Here is a 9,725-nt window from a genome sequence, read left to right as displayed (position 1 = left end):
CCATCATATCCTCTCCCCACCCCCACATACATCTAATATCACCCCACCTACTCCTCATCATCTACTCTCCTACTCTCCTTATACTCACCTTACCCATAACTTATAAGGCTCCCTACCTCTCATCCTCTTTCCTCTCTTTTTCCCACCTCCCCACTACCTCTCATCACTCCCTACACCTCTCCTCCCACCACACTCCAACTACATCTCTACCCCACTCTCCCCACCTCTCCTCTCCCCACCTCCCACCTCTCATCCATCTTCCCCCACCTATCCTCTCCCACCTCCCCCTACCTCTCCTACTCCCTACCTCTCCTCTCCCCATCTTCCTCTCCCCACCTCCCCCTACCTCTCCTCTCCCCACCTCTCCTCTCCCACCTCCCCCTACCTCTCCTCACTCCCCTACCTCTCCTCTCCCTACCTCTCCTCTCCCCACCTCTCCTCTCCCCACCTCCCCCTACCTCTCCTCTCCCTACCTCTCCTCTCCCCACCTCCCCCTACCTCTCCTCTCCCCACCTCTCCTCTCCACCTCCCCACCCTCCTCCCTACCTCTCCTCTCCCCACCTCTACCTCTCCCCACCTCCCACTACCTCTCCTCTCCCCACCTCTCCTCTCCCCACCTCCCCCTACCTCTCTCCCCACCTATCCTCTCCCACTCTCCTCTCCCCACCTCTCCCTATCTCTCTCTCCCTCCCCTCCCTACCTCTCTCTCCCACCTCTCCTCTCCCCACTCCCCCTACCTCTCCTCACCTCCCCTACCTCTCCACCCCACCTCTCCTCTCCCCACCTCCCCCTACCTCTACTCCTCCCCACCTCTCCTCTCCCCACTCATCCATACCTTCTCCTTCTCCCACCTCCCCCTACCTCTCCTCTCCCACTCCCCCCACCTCTTCTCTCCCCACCTCTCCTCTCCCCACCTCCCCCTACCTCTCCTCTCCCCACCTCCCCCTACCTCTCCTCTCCCCACCTCCCTCCTACTCCTCCCCCCTACTCTCCTCTCCCACCTCTCCTCTCCCCACCTCCCCCTACCTCTCCTCTCCCCCACCTCCCCCTCCCTCTCCCCACCTCCCCCTACCTCTCCTCACCTCCCCTACCTCTCCTCTCCCCACCTCCCCCTACCTCTCTCTCCCCACCTCTCCTCCCCACTCCCCTACCTCTCCCTCACCTCCCTACCTCTCCTCTTCCCACCCTCCTACCTCTCCTACCTCCCCCTACCTCTCCTCTCCCCACCTCCCCCTACCTCTCCTCACCTCCCCCTACCTCTCCTCTCCATCTTCTCCTCTCCTCCACCTCCCCTACCTCTCCTCTCCCACCTCTCCTCTCCTCACTCTCCCTACCTCTACCTCTCTCCCACCTCTCCTCTCCCCACCTCCCCCTACCCTCTACTCTCCCCACCTCTCCTCTCCCCACCTCCCCTACCTTCCTCTCCTACCTTCTCTCCCCACCTCCCCCTATCCTCCTACCTCTCCTTCCCATCCTCCTCTCCCCACCCCCTACTCTCCTCTCCCCACCTCTCCCTTCCCTCTCTCTCTCCTACCTCTCCTCTCCTCACCTCCCCCTACCTCTCCTCTCCCCACCTCTCCTCTCCCACCTCCCCCCTACCTCTCATCTTCCCCACCTCTCCTCTCCCCACTCCCCCTACCTCTCATCTCCCCACTATCCTCTCCCACCTCCCCCTACCTCTCCTCTCCCTACCTCCCCTCTCCCATCTTCTCTCTCCCCACCCCCCCTACCTCTCCTCTCCCCACCTCTCCTCTCCCCACCTCCCCTACCTCTCCTCCCCCACCTCCCCCTACCTCTCACTACCTCTCCCTCCCACCTCTCCCTCCCCCATCATTCCTTTCCCCTACCTCCCCCTACCTCTCCTCTCCCCACCTTCCTCCTCCCCACCTCCCCTACCTCTCCTCTCCCCATCTTCCTCTCCCCACCTCCCCCTACCTCTCCTTCCCACCTCTCCTCTCCCCACATCCCCTATCTCTCCTCCCCACTCCTCTCCCCCACCCCCCCCTACTCTCCTGCCCCACCTATCCTTCTCCCCACCTCTCTCTTCCCCACCCTCCCCCATCTCTCCTCTCCCACCTCCCCTACCTCTCCTCTCCCCACCTCTCCTCTCCCCACCTCCCCCTACCTCTCCTCACCTCCTACCTCTCCTCTCCCACCTCTCTCTCCCCACTCCCCCTACCTCTCCTCTCCCCACCTCCCCTACCTCTCTCCTCAACCTCCCCCTACCTCTCCTCCACCTCCCCTACCTCTCCTCTCCCACCTCTCCCTACCTCTCCCCCTACCTACCTCTCCTCTCCCCTTCTCTCCCCCCCCTCCCCTACCTCTCCTTCCCCACCTCCTCCTTCTCCCCCACCTCCCCCTACCTCCTCTTCCTCTTCCCTACCTCCTCTCCCTACCTCCCTACCTCCTCTCCTCTCCCTACCTCTCACTCCCCACCTCCCCCTACCTCTCTTCTCCTCTCCTCCCCCATCTCTCCCTCTCCCCACCTCCCCCTACCTCTCCTCTCCCTACCTCCTCTCCCTACCTCCCTACCTCCTCTCCTACCTCTTCCTCTCCCCACCTCCCCTACCTCATCCCCACCTCTCCTCTCCCCACCTCCCCCTACCTCTCCTCTCCCTACCTCTCCTCTCCCTACCTCTCCTCTCCCCATCTCTCCTCTCCCCACCCCCCCTACCTCTCCTCTCCCCACTCTCCTCTCCCTCTCCTCTCCCTACCTCTCCTCTCCTCACCTCCCCCTACCTCTCCTCTCCCTACCTCTCCTCTCCCCACCTCCCCCTACCTCTCATCTCCCCACCTCTCCTCTCCCCACCTCCCCCTACCTCTCACTCCCCACCTCCCTCCCCACCTCCCCTACCTCTCCTCTCCCTACCTCTCCTCTCCCCATCTCTCCTCTCCCCACCCCCCCTACCCTCTCCTTCCCCACCTCTCCTTCCCCACCTCCCCTACCTCTCCTCTCCCACCTCCCCCTACCTCTCCTCCCCCCCTACCTCTCCTCTCCCCACCTCCCCCCACCTCTCCTCTCCCCACCTCTCCTCTCCCACCCCCCCTACCTCTCCTCTCCCCACCTCTCCTCTCCCACCTCCCATACCTCTCCTCTCCCCACTCTCCTCTCCCCACCTCCCCCTACCTCTCCTCTCCCACCTCTCCTCCCCCACCTCCCCCTATCTTCCTCTCCCCACCTCTCCTCTCCCCACCTCCCCTACCTCTCTCTCGCCCACCTATCCTCTCCCACCTCTCCTCTCCCCACCTCCCCTATCTCTCCTCTCCCCACCTCCCCCCCCCCTCTCCTCTCCCCACCTCTCCTCTCCCCACCTCCCCTACCTCTCCTCACCTCCCCTACCTCTCCTCTCCCCACCTCTCTCTCCCCACCTCCCCCTACCTCTCCTCTCCCCACCTCCCCTACTCTCTCACCTCCCCCTACCTCTCCTCACCTCCCCCACTCTCCTCTCCACACCTCCCCCTACCTCTCCTCACCTACCCCTACCTCTCCTCTCCCTACCTCTCCCTCCCCACTCCCCCCTACCTCTCCTCTCCCCACCTTCCTCTCCCCACCTCCCCCTACCTCTCTCTCTCCTACCTCTCCTCTCCCCACTCCCCCTACCTCTACCTCTCCCTACCTCTCCATCTCCACCTCCCCCTACCTCTCTTCTCCTCTCCTCTCCCCACCTCTTCTCTCCCCACCTCCCCCTACCTCTCCTCTCCCTACTCCTCTTCCCCATCTCTCCTCTCCCCACCCTCTCCTACCTATCTCTCCCTACCTCTCCTCTCCCATCTCTCCTCTCCCACCCCTACCTCTCCTCTCCCCATCTCTCCTCTCCCACCTCCCCTACCTCTCATCTCCCCACTTCTCCCATCTCCTCACCCCTCTCCTCTCCCCACCTCTCCTCTCTCCACCTCTCCTCTTCCCCACCTCTCCTCTCCCCACCTCTTCAATCCCAAAACCCCTCTCCCCACCTCTCCTCTCCCCACCTCTCCTCTCCCCACCTCTCCAATCCCCTCTCCTACCTTCCTCTCTCCTAATATAGACTTCCTAAACACCCTGAAATCCTCATGTGAAACTTTCCCTTTCCCTCTTTTTCTCATTAACTCTATAAAACTTCCCCTATTCGTTTTCTAATTAAGTCAATGATGCTGGACTAGACGACAATGTTAAGTACCTCCCCATTAGAAGTCTCCCTCAACAGTTATTGGACGTTATATTACATATGGTGAACAACATCTAACCTGATTGTCCTTCAAACCTCTGATACTTATAAAGTGGGTACTGGGGAGAAAAACGGAACTCTCTCATCCAAGTAAACCACCAGTAGGTGCAGCTAGGTACCATTTACATTTCTGTGAAAATAAAAGTATATATATCAATATATATATTCTGTCACATACACCGGATAGGTCCAGTGAAATGTGTTGTTTTAGAGGGTCTGACATAGTAAATGAAAGCTGGTTGACAGCCAGAACCCTACCCCGGGAGTCACAGAGCTCACACACACACACACACACACACACACACACACACACACACACACACACACACACACACACACACACAGAGAGAGAGAGAGAGTACAATCTGTCTCCACCTGGTTCAGAAGTGAGGCTGTCCAAAAACACGTTGCTGCCTGACTCCTAACGAGGGTTTTGCGTTCAGCTGAATAACAGAGAGAGGAAGTTTCCTCCGGTGTAAACCTCTGGAGTGGTGCTGTGGAGTTGTGTTAGTGAGCTGCAGACAACAGACTGGGGTTTTGTTGTAGACCTTTGTAGTGTTGTGGAGGAACCATACAAGTTACAGATGTCTCTTAAACTGCATTGTTGATTAAGGGCTTGTAAGAAAGCATTTCACTTTAAGGTCTACACATGTTGTATTCAGCATTTTACGGTAAGGTCTACACCTGTTGTATTCAGCATTTTACGGTAAGGTCTACACCTGTTGTATTCGGCATTTTACGGTAAGGTCTACACCTGTTGTATTCGGCATTTTACGGTAAGGTCTACACCTGTTGTATTCGGCATTTTACGGTAAGGTCTACACCTGTTGTATTCGGCACGTGACGAATAAAGTTTGATTTGATGTGTTACAGAATAAGAATATCGGCTTCCATCAGTGAGGTTAATATGAGGTTTAACAGCCTCCCGGGTGGCGCATTGGTCTAGGGCACTGCATCGCAGTGCTAGCTGCGCCACCAGAGTCTCTGGGTTCGCGCCCAGGCTCTGTCGCAGCCGGCCGCGACCGGGAGGTCCGTGGGGCGACGCACAATTGGCCTAGCGTCGTCCGGGTTAGGGAGGGTTTGGCCGGTAGGGATATCCTTGTCTCATCGCGCTCCAGCGACTCCTGTGGCGGGCCGGGCGCAGTGCACGCTAACCAAGGGGGCCAGGTGCACGGTGTTTCCTCCGACACATTGGTGCGGCTGGCTTCCGGGTTGGAGGCGCGCTGTGTTAAGAAGCAGTGCGGCTTGGTTGGGTTGTGCTTCGGAGGATGCATGGCTTTCGACCTTCGTCTCTCCCGAGCCCGTACGGGAGTTGTAGCGATGAGACAAGATAGTAATTACTAGCTATTGGATACCACGAAAATTGGGGATAAAAAAAATTAAATAAATAAATAAAAAATATGAGGTTTAACACTTAAAACCGACAGGGATCTGATCACTGCCCGCGCCTGCTCGCCCGTCCAGCATCACTACTCTGGACGGCTCTGACTTAGAATACGTGGACAACTACAAATACCTGGGTGTCTGGTTAGACTGTAAACTCTCCTTCCAGACTCACATTAAGCGTCTCCAATTCAAAATTAAATCTAGAATCGGCTTCCTATATCGCAACAAAGCATCCTTCACTCATGCTGCCAAACATACCCTCGTAAAACTGACCATCCTACCAATCCTCGACTTCGGTGATGTCATCTATAAAATTGCCTCCAACACTCTACTCAACAAACTGGATGCAGTCTATCACAGTGCCATCCGTTTTGTCACCAAAGCCCCATACACTACCCACCATTGCGACCTGTACGCTCTCGTTGGCTGGCCCTCGCTTCATACTCGTCGCCAAACCCACTGGCTACAGGTTATCTACAAGTCTCTGCTAGGTAAAGCCACGCCTTATCTCAGCTCTCTGGTCACCATAGCAGCACCCTCTCGTAGCACGCGCTCCATCAGGTATTGTCACGTTCCTGACCTGTTTTCTGTTAGTTTTTGTATGTGTTAGTTGGTCAGGACGTGAGTTTGGGTGGGCAGTCTATGTTTTCTGTTTCTATGTTGGTTAATGGGTACCTAATATGGCTCTCAATTAGAGGCAGGTGTGTGTCGTTTCCTCTGATTGAGAGTCATATTAAGGTAGGTGTTTTCACACTGTTTGTTGTGGGTGGTTGTCTCCTGTGTCAGTGTCTGTATGTTACGCCACACGGGACTGTTCTCGGTATGTTTGTTCGTTCGGGTTTTGTGTAGTCAGTTTTCCTGTTATTGCGTTCTTCGTGTTTCATGTAAGTTCGTCGTCCAGGTCTGTCTACATCGTTTATTTGTTTTGTTTATTATTCAAGTGTAGTTCGTTTTTTCGTCTTGTTTAATAAATCATGTCATTTCACAACGCTGCGCCTTGGTTCAATCCATGCTCCTCCTCTTCGGATGAAGAGGAGGAGGAACACCGTTACAGAACCACCCACCGATCCAGAACCAAGCAGCGTGAGTTCGAGCAGCGGCCAAGAGATCAGGACTCATGGACTTGGGAGGAAGTATTAGAGGGAGAAGGACACTGGGCGCACATTGGGGAATATCGCCGTGCTCGTGAGGAGATGGAAGCAGCGCGAGCCCAGGAGCGGTGGTATGAGGAGGCAGCAAAGAGACGTGGCTGGAAACCGGAGAATGAAGCTCAAAACCGGATTTATGAAGGTACGCGGCTAGCACGGAAGCCCGTGAAGAAACCCCAAAAATTTCTTGGGGGGGGGGCTAAGAGGTAGTGGGCCAAGGGCAGGTAGGAGACCTGCGCCCACTTCCCAGGCTAACCGTGGAGAGCGGGAGTACGGGCAGACGCCATGTTACGCAGTAGAGCGCACGGTGTCTCCTGTACGTGTGCATAGCCCGGTGCGGGTTATACCACCTCCCCGCACTGGTAGGGCTAGATTGGGCATTGAGCCAGGTGCCATGATGCCGGCTCAACGCGTCTGGTCTCCAGTGCGTCTCCTCGGGCCGGCATACATGGCACCAGCCTTACGCATGGTGTCCCCGGTTCGCCTACATAGCCCGGTGCGGGTTATTCCACCTCCCCGTAATGGTCGGGCGACGGGGAGCATTCAACCAGGTAAGGTTGGGCAGGCTCAATGCTCAAGGGAGCCAGTACGCTTGCACGGTCCGGTATTTCCGGCGCTACCTCCCCGCCCCAGCCCAGTACCACCAGTGCCTACACTACGCACCAGGCTTCCAGTGCGTCTCCAGAGCCCTGTTCCTCCTCCACGCACTCTCCCTATGGTGCGTGTCTCCAGCCCAGTGCCTCCAGTTCCGGCACCACGCACTAAGCCACCTGTGCGTCTCCAGAGCCCTGTACACACTGTTCCTTCTCCCCGTACTCGTCCTGATGTGCGTGCCCTCAGCCCGGTGCCACCAGTGCCGGTACCACACACCAGGCAAATAGTACGCTTTGAGAGTCCAGTGTGCCCTGTCCCTGCTCCCCGCACTAGGCTTGAAGTGCGTGTCTCCAGTCCGGTGCCTCCAGTTCCGGCACCACGCACCAGGCCTACAGTGCGTCTCAGCCGGCCAGAGTCTGCCGTCTGCCCAACGGCGCCTGAACTGTCCGTCTGCCAAGTGCCACATGAACTGCCCGTCTGTATTGAGCCTTCAAAGCCGCCCGTCTGCCATGAGCCTACAGAGCCTTCCGCCAGACAGGAGCCGCTAGAGCCTTCCGCCAGACAGGAGCCGCTAGAGCCTTCCGCCAGACAGGAGCAGCCAAAGCCTTCCGCCAGACAGGATCAGTCTGAGCCATCCGTCTCCGCAGCGCCATCTGAGCCATCCGTCTCCGCAGCGCCATCTGAGCCATCCGTCTCCGCAGCGCCATCTGAGCCATCCGTCTCCTCAGCGCCATCTGAGCCATCCGTCTCCCCAGCGCCGTCTGAGCCATCCGTCTCCCCAACGCCGTCTGAGCCATCCGTCTGTCCCGAGCCATTAGAGCCGCCCGTCTGTCCCGAGCCGTCAGAGCCGTTAGTCAGTCAGGAGCCGCTAGAGCCATTCGTCAGTCAGGATCTGCCAGAGCCGCCAACCAGACAGGATCTGCCAGAGCCGCCAACCAGACAGGATCTGCCAGAGCCGCCAACCAGACAGGATCTGCCAGAGCCGCCAACCAGACAGGATCTGCCAGAGCCGCCAACCAGACAGGATCTGCCAGAGCCGCCAACCAGACAGGATCTGCCAGAGCCGCCAACCAGACAGGATCTGCCAGAGCCGTCAGTGAGCCATGAGCGTCCAGAGCCGCCAGTGAGCCATGAGCGTCCAGAGCCGTCAGCCAGCCATGAGCGTCCAGAGCCGTCAGCCAGCCATGAGCGTCCAGAGCCGTCAGCCAGCCATGAGCGTCCAGAGCCGTCAGCCAGCCATGAGCGTCCAGAGCCGTCAGCCAGCCCGGAGCTGCCAGTAATCCGGAACTGCCCCTCAGTCCAGAGCTGTCTCTCTGTCCGGAGCTGCCTTTCAGTCCGGAGTTGCCCCTCTATCCTGAGCTACCTCTCTATCCTGAGCTACCTCTCTATCCTGAGCTACCTCTGTATCTCGACCTACCTCGCTGTCCTGAGCTACCTTGTCTTGGTGTTGCCCCTTATATTAGGTGGGTGGAGAGAGAGGGTGGTCATTCTAAGGGGGAGATGTAAGCTGGGATTGACTATGGTGGGGTGGGGACCTCGCCCTGAGCCTGAGCCACCACCGTGGTCAGATGCCCACCCAGACCCTCCCCTAGACTTTGTGCTGGTGCGCCCGGAGTTCGCACCTTAAGGGGGGGGTTATGTCACGTTCCTGACCTGTTTTCTGTTAGTTTTTGTATGTGTTAGTTGGTCAGGACGTGAGTTTGGGTGGGCAGTCTATGTTTTCTGTTTCTATGTTGGTTAATGGGTACCTAATATGGCTCTCAATTAGAGGCAGGTGTGTGTCGTTTCCTCTGATTGAGAGTCATATTAAGGTAGGTGTTTTCACACTGTTTGTTGTGGGTGGTTGTCTCCTGTGTCAGTGTCTGTATGTTACGCCACACGGGACTGTTCTCGGTATGTTTGTTCGTTCGGGTTTTGTGTAGTCAGTTTTCCTGTTATTGCATTCTTCGTGTTTCATGTAAGTTCGTCGTCCAGGTCTGTCTACATCGTTTATTTGTTTTGTTTATTATTCAAGTGTAGTTCGTTTTTTCGTCTTGTTTAATAAATCATGTCATTTCACAACGCTGCGCCTTGGTTCAATCCATGCTCCTCCTCTTCGGATGAAGAGGAGGAGGAACACCGTTACAGGTATATCTCACTGGTCACCCACAAAGCCAATTCCTCCTTTGGTCGTCTTTCCTTCCAGTTCTCTGCTGCCAATGACGAACTGCAAAAATCTCTGAAGCTGGAGACTCATATCTCCCTCATATCTCCCTGTAACTCTGTGTTGTTGTATGTGTCGAATTGCTATGCTTTATCTTGGCCAGGTCGCAGTTGCAAATGAGAACTTGTTCTCAACTAGCCTACCTGGTTAAATAAAGGTGAAATAAATAAATATTTAAAAAATCCTGAG

General features: G+C 56.7%; 1 protein-coding gene across 1 annotated transcript in view; it reads right to left on the bottom strand.

The window, feature by feature from the left end:
• The window catches only part of LOC120024265 (ryanodine receptor 3-like), a 257,642-nt gene that overhangs the window by 104,032 nt on the left and 143,885 nt on the right, over positions 1 to 9,725 (bottom strand). The window lies entirely within an intron of this gene.

The sequence above is a fragment of the Salvelinus namaycush genome, chromosome 29, assembly GCF_016432855.1.
Source record: "Salvelinus namaycush isolate Seneca chromosome 29, SaNama_1.0, whole genome shotgun sequence".
Taxonomy (NCBI): domain Eukaryota; kingdom Metazoa; phylum Chordata; class Actinopteri; order Salmoniformes; family Salmonidae; genus Salvelinus; species Salvelinus namaycush.
The sequence above is the reverse complement of the archived record's forward strand: the minus strand, read 5'-3'. Positions and strand labels throughout refer to the sequence as shown.